The following is a 13,597-nucleotide window of genomic DNA, read 5'->3' as shown; positions in this document are numbered from 1 at the left end:
CCTTACACGTTTCTCCTTGTAAGGTGCTTTGTAGTGTCTACACACTTTGTTTCTAGATTGCTGCAAAGCTGAGGAAAAGTTGTATTTCTTTAGTTATTAGTTAGCATTTCTTTTAAACTTTCAGTATGGAGATTGGAAATTTATTTACATATTTATTGCAAAGCCCTGGATCTTAGGGATTTCATTGAATTATTTATTTATTTTTTTTGAGACGGAGCCTCACTCTGTCGCCCAGGCTGGAGTGCAGTGGCACGATCTCGGCTCACTGCAACCTCCGCCTCCTGAGTTCAAGCAGTTCTCTGCCTCAGCCTCCTGAGCAGCTAGGATTACAGGCACCAGCCACCACGCCTGGCTGATTTTTGTATTTTTAGTAGAGACGGGGTTTCATGATCTTGGCTAGGCTGGTCTTGAACTGCTGACCTCCTGATCCACTCACCTCAGCCTCCCAAAGTGCTGGGATTACAGGTGTGAGCTGCCATGCCTGGCCAAATATTATTTTTTTAAATGAATTGTTTCTCTTAGTCTGCTTTGTTAAATTTGGAATTCATCTGGGCGTGGTGGCTCACACCTGTAATCCCAGCACTTTGGGAGGCCAAGGCAGGCAGATATCTACGTCGGGAGTTCGAGACCAGCCTGACCAACATGGAGAAACCCCGTCTCTACTAAAAATACAAAATTAGACGGGTGTGGTGGCGCATGTCTGTAATCCCAGCTTTTCGGGAGGCCAAGGCAGGAGAATCGCTTGAACCCAGGAGGCAGAGGTTGCGGTGAGCCGAGGTTGCACCATTGCACTCTAGCCTGGGCAAAAAGAGCAAAACTCCATCTCAAAATAAATAAATAAATAAAATGTTCAGTACTCACCAAGGTGCCCCTATTGTCTCTACTTTTATCTTGATGCATCACTGAATTGATGTTAGATTTCAAATTCATCATCGCCCTGATACTATTCTATCCTGAAGCCACCTTTATATAGTGATGAAAGAAATTAGCGATTTGTTATTATCCTCTCTCTGTTGGTATACATCAAATGCTCACCTAAAAAGAGCAACAACCAGTGGAAAACATGATGTTTTTATTTGGGTGACTATTTACTTGTAACCTACTAGCAAACTATAAAATTGTATGATATGCAGAATTTTAACTGAATTGCTTTAAGTGAACATTTAAACATGATAAACAATATTGATGGTATTTATGTTAATGTACTTAAAATGAACATTTTTCTTCATTATGAGTAATATAACCTACTCCTCAATGAAAACCTAGCACTAAATTTGCTAATGAATTCAATAACATTTCCATAATATTTTTAGTTACATGCTTAAGGTTCTCTTAGTGTTTCTCCCACTTTTTAATAGCTTATGCCTTTTTCACCTTTGGTTTATTTTGGTTCATTTTAAAGCAAAAACCTCACAACATGTGATATCTGGAAACACTGTAACCTAGTGGTAAGACCATAGGCCCTGGGGACACAGGCTGGCCACGTCTCTTCTCCTGTCTGAGCTTTAGTATCCTCTTTTGTGGTCATGAGAACTGAAGATCTGTCCCGAAGATTTGATAAGATAGTAAAGTGCTTCACATAATACCAGACATATACACAGTAAATGCTTCTTCCTTATATTTTTATTGATTGATTGATTGAGACAGAATCTTGCTCTCTTGCCCAGGCTGGAATGCAGTGGCGTGATAATGGTTTCTGCAACCTCCACCTCCTGGGTTCAGGCAATTCTCCTGCCTCAGCCTCCCGAGTAGCTGGGATTACAGTTGCCTGCCACCATGCCCAGCTAATTATTGTACTTTTAGTACAGACGTGGTTTTACCATGTTGGCCAGGCTGGTCTTGAACTCCTGACCTCATGATCTGCCTGCCTCGGCCTCCCAAACTGCTGGGATTACAGGTGTGAGCCACTGTGCCCAGCCTGTCTTTTCTCTTCACACCCGCAGTTCATGATGAAATATTAAATATGTACTAGTGGATATTACTTTGTTGAATATTGTCTAGTGAATATTAAATATTTATTCTCACCTTTCAGACATGAACTTATGAATTCAACAGGTGAAAATTTACAACTTGATAAATCAGCTTTGTGAGGTACGTCTTCAGTCTTAAGTCAGATTAGAAGATTATGTGAGGTAATTAACACTTAACATTGATTTAATGGTAGCTTCCTCATGAAATAGTATGCCTCTAAGTATTAATTATGTCCTAGGACAGGAGAATTCATGTTGTCAAAATTCTCATACTCTCTAGAGCAATAAACATTTTCTTTTTATTAGTGAATATTGCATTTATGGGTAGACAAAACTGAACGAACAATATTTGTTCTACTTTTGAGATGCAAGATTCATCTGGCATAATGCATTGAACAGGTTATTATTGAAGTCTACACCAGTCAACTGAATAAGCATTCATCAAATGTCCATGATATGCAGGACGTAAGTTTTCTTTTAGAGTATGGAACCATGCATATTATCTTTTAAGTAGATGATTTAGTTAGATATGTTTTTAAAGAACTAGAAATATAATTGATTTTCTTGTTTTGGCTCTGGAGTGGAGTGGGGACGAAACAGAATGGATTCACACAGTTTATATTTACTAAAATGGAAGGATTGCAGCAGGATCATATCCCTAGTCTCCCCATAGCAAATGTCACCTGCTAGCTGTTTTTTTTTTTTTTTTGGAGGTTGAAGTTTTGTTCTGTCGCCCACGCTGGAGTGCAGTGGTATGATCTCAGCTCATGGCAAGCTCACCTCCTGGGTTCAAGCAATTCTCCCTGCCTCAGCCTCCTAAGTAGCTGGGATTACAGGCCTCTGCCACCACGCCTGCCTAATTTTTGTATTTGTAGTAGAGTTGGGGTTTCACCATGTTGGCCAGGCTGGCCTTGAACTCCTGACTTCAGGAGATTCACCCGCCTCAGCCTCCCAAAGTGCTTGGGATTATGGGTGTGTCACTGCACTTGGATTTAATGGGATATTTCACTACAGACTTTGGTAAACAGAATATTAGCATTTTTGGTGTTCTTTTTATTTTACTCATACTATTTTTCTTTGGACTCAATCACAATAACAGAATTAAAGATCAAAGTGTAAAAGTTAAAGACCAGTACAGATTCAATAATTATTCTTTTCTACATACTGTGTTTAAATGATATCCCTTTTTCTTTTTGTTCTTATAGCTCGAGCTGTAAAAGCCAAAGGTCCGGTGATGATCCCATACCCTTTTTTCCAGTCTCATGTTGAAGATTTTTATGTAGAAGGCCTTCCCAAAGGAAATTTTTTTTTTTTTTGAGATGGAGTTTTCACTCTTATCGCCCAGGCTGGGGTGCAGTGGCGCAACCTTGCTGGTCACTGCAACCTCTGCCTCCTGGGTTCAAGAAATTCTCCTGCCTTAGCCTCCCAAGTCGCTGGGATTACAGGTGCCCACCACCACACCAGGCTAATTTTTGTATTTTTAGTGGAGATGGGGTTTCACCATGTTGGCCGGGCCAGTCTCGAACTCCTGACGTCAAGTGATCTTCCCGCCTCGGCCTTCCAGAGTGCTGAGATTACAGACGTGAACCCATGCCTGGCCAGGAATTTTGTTTTTTAGGAAGGCTTTCTACTAATGGAATTCCTGGCCTTGAGAGGATGTTACTTTCGAAGGAAAGGATTTTTTTGTTATTAAAAGGTAAGATTCCTGGATTCTTATTGGACTGTTATCTCTGTTATGAGTAATCCATCTTTAATCATTCACCACTAGGGTTGTATTTAATTAAGTCTGAGTTATTTTATGGTAGTTTTGTTTTGTTTTGTTTTGTTTTGTTTTTACCGAATTTCGTTCTCATTGCCGTGGCTTGAGGGCAATGACGTGATCTCAGGTCACCACATTCTCTGCCTTCCAGGTTCAAGCAATTCTCCTGCCTCAGCCTCCTTAGTAGCTGGATTTACAGGCATGCGCCACCATGCCTGGCTAATTTTTTGTATTTTTAGTAGAGATGGTGTTTCACCATGTTGACCAGGCTGGTCTAGAACTCCTGACCTTGGGTGATCCACCTGCCTCGGCCTCCCAAAGTGCTGGGATTACAGGCATGAGCCACTGCGCCCAGCCTGGGCCTGCTTCTTTCTCTTTTTCTTTTTTTTTCATTAGCAGCTTAAAATTGGTGCCTTATTCAGACACAAGCAAAAGGACATTAGCCCAGCTTTGGAAATAGGTGAGAGCCCACCTATGATTTTCCTAGTTTCTCCTCCCCTTTTGCTTTTTGCTCTCTTGTTAGTATATTAATTGTTTTCACTCTCTGAATCTTTTTTCCCCATTTCTTTGGCAGACATTTTTACTTGTCTTGGAAGAGTAGGTGAAGAGCTGTTTTTAGGACTCTTTGAAAGGGTACAGTATGGGTGACAGTCTTGGCTAATGGTAACATCCAGGGAGCTGGGGTCAGCGTGAGCTGGAATCAGTTCAAATTAGCAAAACACTGGCACTCAGTGGCAGGAATACAAGTGACTGCAAAGTGTTAAACACATCTGGAAAGGGATACTGACATCATCCTCAGAATCTGTGGGGAGTTCACATAGCCAGTTAAGACTCATTCCTCTTTGACCCTATAAAGATTCTTTAAAGAATAATACCCTTAGTGGTTTTCTAGCCAGCTTGCCTGCTCATTTATCTTTGAGGACGACATGCCTTGTGGAGCTCCACAGGCCCCAGAGGGGTATGGATTCTGCATTTAAAAGTGCTGAAGCTGAGAGACTGGGTCTTGGTGGACCCCGAGAGTTCTGTTTCTCCTCTACTCATTGTTCCTTTTTTTCCCAACAGCTGGCATTGCTGTTTAAATGGGTTGTTCTTTGCTGTTTTAAGTTGTTTCATAGTGGTGTGTCAGGATTTGGGTTTTCTTAATACTTTCCAAGCTGGTGACTTGAGTGGTGGTTAGGGAGGAAATGTTTTAGGGCTGTTCTGGAGCTATTGAGGTCAGGTGTCTAGATACTCCCAGCTTGTCTGTTGAGGAGAATGCTGTTCTCATTGTGCTGCCTTTGGTGGTGCTGTGTGTGGCTCTTTAGATGTGGGTGAAGGTGAGCTGGGGGAGTTAATGAGATCTTTTTTAGGTGCTTTTGATAAAGTAGCCTGCCCTACAGGATTCACTGTGACTTTTTTCCTTAACCTATGCATTTCTCTCTGCTAGCTTTTGCTGTCTTTCTCATGCCTTTGATTTTCCCAGCTCCTCTTAGTTGAATTAACCTAAGTGCTCTGCTATGGTTTAAATGTGTCCCCCAAAGTTTATGTGCTGGAAACTCAATCCTCAATGCAACAGTTGGGATGTGGGGCCTAATAAAATAGCCTTCATGAATGAGTTAATGTTGTTATTGTGGTAATAGATTAGTAATCACAGAGTGGGCTTATTATAAAACAGAGTTCAGCCCCTTTTGCCCTCTTGCTTTCTTGCACTCTCTTTTCCTTCTGCCTTCTGTAGTGGGATGATGCAGCAAGAAGACCCTTACCAGATGCAGGCCCCTCAACCTTGGACTTCCTAACATCCAGAACTGTTAAGAAATAAAATTTATTCCTTTCCTTTCCTTTTCTTTCTCCTTTCCCTTCTCTTCCCTTTTCTTCCCTTCCCCTCCCTCCCTCTCTCTCTCCCTCCCTCCCTCCTTCCCTCCCTTCCTCCTTCCCTCTTTCTCTCTTTCCCTTCCTTCCTTTCCTTCTTTCCCTTCCTTCCTTTCCTTCCCTCCTTCCCTTTTTCCCTCCTTCCCTCCTTCCTTCCTTTTTTCTTTCCTTCCTTTTTTCCTTTTTATAAATTATGCAGTCTGTGGTATTCTTTTATAGAAGCATGAAATGGACAAAGACTCTATTTTCAAGAGCAAGCACTTTTGTACTTTCTGAGCGAATTATGACTGCAAAGGAAGTTCTATAGGTAGCTTCAGATCCACTACCTAGGAAGCATGCTACCAAGCAGACCTAGGATCTAGGATTTGATCAAGTGCTGGGCAACATGATACCTCTGCAATTTAGCACTTCCCTATATACCTCCAGTTGGCTCAGCCCATTAGGGCTAAAACTACCCCTCATATCCTGGTGTCTCTTATAGGCAGAAGCCTTGCCTAAACCCTAAGCTGCTTGGCTCACATTCTGTCTTGTGGTTTTTTTGTAGGGGGTTCAAATATACACAAAAGAAATATGTTGAACCTCCATGCACCCAACCCGCAGATTAAGCAGTTACCTCCATTTTTCCAGATTTGTTTCGTCTGCTTCAATCTCCCTAAAAATTTATGTTTGTACAGGAAAGACTGAATAAATAGCTAATTCTCCACCCTACCTCTCATCTTAAGTCACTTTTCAGAGTAGTAAGTTAGTGACCTAGTAACCTTCCCTGTAATGACCAGTAGTTTTTTTTTCTGAATACCATTATGAACTCATAGATTATTGTTTGCATTTGATGTATTTCAGGCCATTGCAGTCTTTATTGTTTTGGATGCTTACATTGTCTCATCTAGGTTAATAATTATCTCTTCAAGTTGACTTTCGTGACTTTTTGACGTGATCCTGTTGGACTTTGATGGCTTCCTTGCTTTCTGGCAAAAAAGATGTTCCAGGATCAATATACTGCACCATACATGGAGTCAGCCATTTCTCTAGGGAAACTTGATTCCTTTTAGTAGAGAACAGATTTTGAGGTCTTGGACTGAATGACTTTTGTGAACCTCCTCTCCTGAGACTACTGCCTGCATCCCTGCATATAGCCCATTTGGAGCTCTTGCTGGGCACCAACAGATCTCCTAAAACTGCTATATAGTTCTGCCTCACTCTTACAAAGATTCATCTCTTGAGAGTTTTGTGCTCTACCCCCAGATGTGGTCTTTCTGGTTCTGAAGCTTTTGCTTCAGTCACCCTGAATTTTGCCAGCCCTATGCATGCTATACCTTGGATTGCCAACTTGCCGTCACTGAAGCCAGTTTCTCTGGTTAGAATAGTTGCCCAAACCCATGCCTAATACTCTAGTAAACAAGGTTCTACCTAAGTTCATCAGCCTCCCTAAGTTCTGGAATTACAGGCTGCCACCATGCCCGGCCTTCACCAACATTTGCCATTATCCGTTTTTTTTTCTTCCTTTATACCTTAAAGCAGTATAAGAACAAGTGTCTTCAATTATAGGAAACAGTATAATCCCAGGGCATTAGGAGGCTAAGACAGGAAGATGTCTAGATGCCAGGAGTTTTTTTTTTGTTGTTGTTGTTTTGTTTTTGTTATTGTTGTTGTTGTTTTTGACAGAGTCTTGCTCTGTCACCCAGGGTGGAGTGCAGTGATGGGGTCCACTGCAACCTCCACCTCCCAGGTTCAAGTGATTCTCCTGCCTCAGCCTCCCGAGTAGGTGAGACTACAGGTACACGCCACTACTGCCCAGCTAATTTTTGTATTTTTGATAGAGTCAGAGTTTCACCATGTTGGCCAGGCTGGTCTCAAACTCCAGACTTCAGGTGATTTGCCTGCCTTAGCTTCCCAAAGTGCTGGGATTACAAGCATGAGCCACCATGCCCAACCTGATGCCAGGAGTTTTAGACTAGCCTGGGCAACATAGCAAGACCTTGTCTCTACAGAATATTTAAAAATTAGCCAAATGTGGTGGTGCCTGTGTATAGTCTGTCTCCCTCTCTCTCTTTTTTTTTTCTTTCTAACTTTTTGTGACATGGTCTGGCTCTGTCACCCAGGCTGAAGTGCAGTGGTGTGATCATGGCTCACTGCAGCCTGAAACTCCTGGGATCAAGTGATCAATCCTCCCACCTCATCCTACCAAGTAGTAGGGACCACAGGTGTATGCCACCCAGGTCTTTCTATGTTGTCCAGGCTGGTCTTGAGCTCCTGGCCTCAAGCAATCCTCTCACCTTGGCCCCCCACAGTGCAAGGATTACAGGTATGAGCCACCATGCCTGGCCCCTACCCTGCCTACTGAGAACCAAAAGAAGGACCCAAATTCTCCTTAGCTCAACTCGAGCCATTTCCTGATTGCTTCATCAGCAAGGAGCTGGTTATTGGGCTGTCCAGGCCTCCCAAGCAGCACAGAAATGAGGTGAAGGAGTTTTCCTGTTGCTCCACTCTGTAAGGAGTTGGAGGGTGATGTTTACTCGTTTGCAGAGAGAGAAGCCTTGTAGGCACCTCAGGATGGAGAGGACCCTGATTCCAATGTCCTTTTTTTCTTCAGAAACAGGACCTTGCCCTGTCACTCAGGATGGAGTTCAGTGCTCCTATCATGGCTCATTATAGCCTCAAACTCCCAGGCTCAAGCAATCCTACCATGTCAGCCTTCCCCTAGCTGGGACTACAGGTAAGCATCGTGACACTCAGTGAATTTTGTTTTTATTTTGTTGTAGAGATGGGACCTCAGTATGTTGCCACAGCTGACCTTGAACTCCTGCACTCAAGGGATTTTCCTGCCCTGGCCTCCCAAAGTACTGGTATTACAGGCATGAGCCATTGTGCCCACCGTCTCTGGTTCTTAACCTTCTGCCTCCCTCTTCCAGTTTTAAAGAATGCTTGTAATTACATGGGCTCTCCTAGATACTCCAGGATAATCTTGTTTTAAGGTCAGCTGATGAGCAACATTAATTTTATCTGCACTCTTAATTCTCCCTTCCTATGTAATTGTGCTGTGTAACATAGGACATGAGCAATTGGTGGTGGTGGGGGTTATTACTTTGGCCACCACAGTAACTATTTTATGCCAGGTACTCAGCTAAGCACTGGTGAATTAAGCATGAATAACACACACTCCCTAATCTCCATCCATTCATGGGAGGAGCACTTCACCTGCCATGCTCCTGAGAATCTCGGGAGTCAAAGAAGTCTTCTATGAGGAGGTGATGCCAAAGCAGACAAGTGACAGAGGAGTCGAAGCTAGCTAGGAAGAGAGTAGAGGTTTAAGGGGAAGCATATTATAAGCAGAGGATATTACCCACTTCAGAGACTCCCAGAGGAGAAAGAGTGTGTGTTCAAGGGGCAGATGAGGCTCAGTTGGACTCCATAGCAGATGAAATGGAGAGGGGCAAGCAGTGAGGCTGCCTTGCAAGGCAGGGCAGAGCAGGGGCTGTTAAGGAGTTTGGACTTAATCCCTGAGGCAAGGAGAAGTGATGTAAATGGGGGAGTAATATGATGAGATTCATGGATTAGAGACATGGCTCAGGCTGCTATAGAGAAGGCACCAGGGAGAGCAGATGGCTCAATGGGTGTGCAGGAGACCTCTCCCTGAGTTTAGGGAGAGGTTTTTAAAACAGAAGAAGTTTGAGTAATTTAAATGATGATGGGAAGGAGCTAAAAGTGGGGGATAGGTTAAAGATACAGGAAAGTGGGAGGAAGAACTGACAAGTGAGGTTCCAGAGAGGGCAGGAGAAGAGGAGATTCCCATAGGGGGATTAACACTTTCTTTTCTTTTTTCTTTCTAAGACAGGGTCTCACTCTGTCGCCCAGGCTGGAGTGCAGTGGCACAATCTTGGCTCACTGTAGTGTAGACTTCCCAGGCTCAAGGGATTTCTCCCATCCCAGACTCCCAAGTAGCTGGAACTACGGGTGTGCACCACCACCACACCTGGCTAATGTCTCTTTTTTTTGGTACACACAGAGTCTCACTATTTAGCACTGATTGGTCTCCAACTCCTGGCCTCAAGCGATCCTCCTGCCTAGGCTTCCCAAATTGCTGGGATTACAGGCATGAGCCACAATGCCTGGCCTCTGCTAGTTCCGTATTCTCTAGAGTTGTCTTTACTTTGTGCTAGTGTGTCCCTCATTGTGCTGATCCTCTGTAAAAATTAATCTTTTTTTTTTTTTTTTTTGAGATGGAGTTTCACTCTTGCTGCCCAGGCTGGAGTGCAATGGCGCTATCTCGGCTCAGCGCAACCTCCACCTGCCGGGTTCAAGCGATTCTCCTGCCTCAGCCTCCCGAGTAGTTGGGATTACAGGCATGTGCCACCATGCCCAGCTAATTTTGTATTTTTAGTAGAGATGGGGTTTCTCTATGCTGGTCAGGCTGGTCTCGAACTCCTGACCTCAGGTGATCTGTCTGCCTTGGCCTCCCAATGTGCTGGGATTACAGGCATAAGCCATTTTGCCTGGCCAAAATTAATACTTTTTATATTAAATTTACTTATATACATATATATACGTTTTTTCTTTTTGATACCAGGTCTCACACTGTCACCCAGGCTGGAGTACAGTGGCACAACCTCTGCTCACTGCAGCCTCCACCTGCCAGGCTCAAGCAATTCTCCTGCCTCAGCCTCCCGAGTAGCTGGGATTACAGGTAAGTGCCACCACACCCAGCTGATTTTTGTGTTTTTTGTAGAGACGAGGTTTCGCCGTGTTTCCCAGACTGTTCTCAAACTCCTGAGCTCAAAGCAGTCCACCCACCTTGGCCTCCCAGAGTGCTGGGATTACAGGTGTGAGCCATCTTGCTCATTCTAGTTTAAACTTTTGAGTGGTTTGTGTCTCCTGATTGGACTCCTACAAATACAGAATTGATGCTAGGAAGGGTACCAGGAGATAGACGCACACAGATGGGATTTGGGAATAGGTTTGGTTATCCAAGGAGCAGTGCTGAGCTCCTTGCTAATGGGATATGGGATGCTGGTGATTTCCAGGAAGTGAGCTCACAATGACTCAAGCTGCCACATACTGTTGATTGTGAAATGCCAGTTGAAGTATATGTCCTGCGAGCTTAGGGGTGCTACAAGTTGACCACTGCAGCAGTAAAGATGACTCTGAAGAATGGCGTGGGATGGATCCTTTCAAATGCACTTGAGCAGCGGTCTCCAACCACAGGGCCACAGAGCTGGAGGTGAGCAGCAGGCGAGTGAAGGGAAACTTCATCTGTATTTCTAGCCCCTCCCATCGCTTGCATGACCACCTGAGCTCCATGTCCTGTCAGATCAGCAGCAGCATTAGATTCTCATAGGAGCACAAACTCTGTTGTGAAGTGTGCATGTGAGGGATCTAGGTTGTGTACTCCTTATGAGAATCTAATGCCTGATATTCTGTTACTGTCTCCCATCACCCCAGATGGACAGTCTAGTTGCAGGAAAACAAGCTCAGAGATCCCACTGAGTCTACGTTATAGTGAGTTGTAGAATCATTTCATTATATATTACTATGTAGTAATAATAGAAATAAAGTGCACAATATATGTAATGCACTTGAATCATCCTGAAATTATTCCCTCACTCCCAGTCTGTGGAAAAATTGTCTTCCACACATTCACTCTGTTTTTTGGTAGAGGCAGGGTCTTAATATATTGCCCAGGCTGATCTCAAACTCCTGGCCTCAAGTAATATACCTCTCTCAGCCTCCCAAAGTGCTGAGATTACAGGCATAAGCCACCACCCTCAACCAAGACTTTCTTAAACCAAATAAAAATTAAGTGAGATTACTTGAGCCCAGGTGGTCAAGGCTGCAGTGAGCCTGATTGCACCACTGCACTCCAGCCTAGGTGACAGAATGAGACTGTCTCAAAAAATAAAATAAAATACAAATTAACCCTTTATGACATTCCCAGTAACTTCCTACGTGTTCCCCAGAAGTCTTTGAATTCTGTTTAATTTTCACATAACATTTAAGACATTTAAGAATTTATGTCTGTCTGTGTCATCCGTTTATGTCAAAAGATGTCTTTTTGTCACTTCCAGCTGGATCTACCATGAAGGACTTCTGAATCCAGGAAGAGAGACTGACTGGGCAACATGTTATTCAGGTACAAAAAGATTTGGACTGTAACTTAAAAATGATCAAATAATAGTGCATGCATCAAGTGCAATGGGAAGCTCTTCTGGAGAGTGAGAGAAGCTTCCAGTTAAGGTGACATTGAAGCCAAGTCCTGAAAGATGAGGAAGAGTTGTATGAGAGTGGGGAGGGAAGGGGGAGGTGGAGGGATGGGGAATGGGCCGGGATGGGATAGCGCAAACTGCCCAGGAAGGGAAACCAGCACCGTACAGACCTGAACAACGAAGATGGCGTATTTTGTTCAGGGAATGGTGAATTAAGTGTGGCAGGAATGCTTTGTAGACACAGTAATTTGCTTGTATGGAATTTTGCCTGAGAGACCTCATTGCAGTTTCTGATTTTTTGATGTCTTCATCCATCACTGTCCTTGTCAAATAGTTTGGAACAGGTATAATGATCACAATAACCCCAAGCATAATATTTCGTTAATTCTCACAGAATCACATGTAGGTGCCACAGTTATCTCCATTTTATGAATGGAGTGATGAAGCCTTAGGAATAATGAATGATTTGTGCAGGCTCACCTGGATATTAAGACTGAGTCAAATGTTGGGTCTGGTCTGACTTTAATGTTTGCTTTGTTCATGAGCACCACATATTGCCTCTCCTATGCAGTTAAGCAGGTAGGTGACAGAAAAGCCCATGTTTGTCTCTACTCACACACTTCTGACTGAATGTATGTATGGAGTTTCTACACCAAATTCTTCAGTGCTCTGGATATTAACTGGGTATCCCATGACTTTATTCTGACAGTACCTGGAGTTAGCACAGACCCCACAAGTTAGGGGCTCAGTCCCACGAGGCCATCCTCACTTCAGATGCCAATGGCAAGTCCTAAGTTGTCACCATACTTTTGACCAACCTGTTACCAATCGGGGGTTCCCATAACTGTCTTCTTGGGTTTAATAATTTGCTAGAACAGTTTGCGGAACTCAGAAAAACAGTTTATTTTCTTTTTTTCTGAGAGAGAGGGTCTTATTTTGTTGCCCAGGCTGGTGTGCAATGGTGCAGTCATAGCTCATTGCAGCCTTGGTTGTCTGGGCTCCAGTGGTTCTCCCACCTCAGCCTCCCTAGTAGCTGAGACTACATGCCTGCACCACCACATCTGGCTAGTTTCTTTTATTTTTTGTATAGATGGGGTCTTGTTGTGTTGGCCAGGCTGGCCACAAATTCCTGGTCTCAAGTGATCCTCCCACCTCAGCCTCTGAAAGTGCTGGGATTACAGATGTGAGCCACCACATCTGGCCAGTTCATTTCCTATTACTGGTTCATTGTGAAGGATACATCTCAGAAACAGTCAATGAAAGAGACGTGCATGCTGGATGCAGTGGCTCATGCCTGTAATCTCAGCACTTTGGGAGGCCAAGGTGGGAGGATCGCTTAAACTCAGGAGTTTGAGACCAGCCTGGGCAACATGGTGAAAACCTGTCTCTATAAAAAATTAAAAAATAATAATAATAACCGGTGTGGTGTTGTGCACCTAGAGTTCCAACTACTAGGGAAGCTGAGATGAGAGGATACCTTGAGCTGGGGACTGGGGAGGCTTAGGTTACAGTAAGCTGAGATTGTGCCACTGCACTCTAGCTTGGACAAAAGAGCCTGATCCTGTCTCAAAAAAAAGAAAGATACCCAGGGCAAATTAAGTTCGGAGGGGCACAGAGCTCCCATGCCCTCTGTTGAACATGCGACCCTCCCAGCATCTCCTGTGTCCAGCAACCCTGAAAGCTCTGCAAACCCCGTTCAGGGTGTTTATGGAGGCTTTATTATGCAAGCATGATTGATAAAATCTTTGGCTGTTGGTGATTAAGTCGGTCTCCAGCCCCTCTTCCTCCTGGAGTTCAGTGCATGAGGCTGAAAGTTCCAAGCC

This window comes from Gorilla gorilla, chromosome 9 (assembly GCF_029281585.2).
Source record: "Gorilla gorilla gorilla isolate KB3781 chromosome 9, NHGRI_mGorGor1-v2.1_pri, whole genome shotgun sequence".
In the NCBI taxonomy this organism is placed as follows: Eukaryota; Metazoa; Chordata; class Mammalia; order Primates; family Hominidae; genus Gorilla; species Gorilla gorilla.
This window is presented reverse-complemented; position numbering follows the sequence as displayed.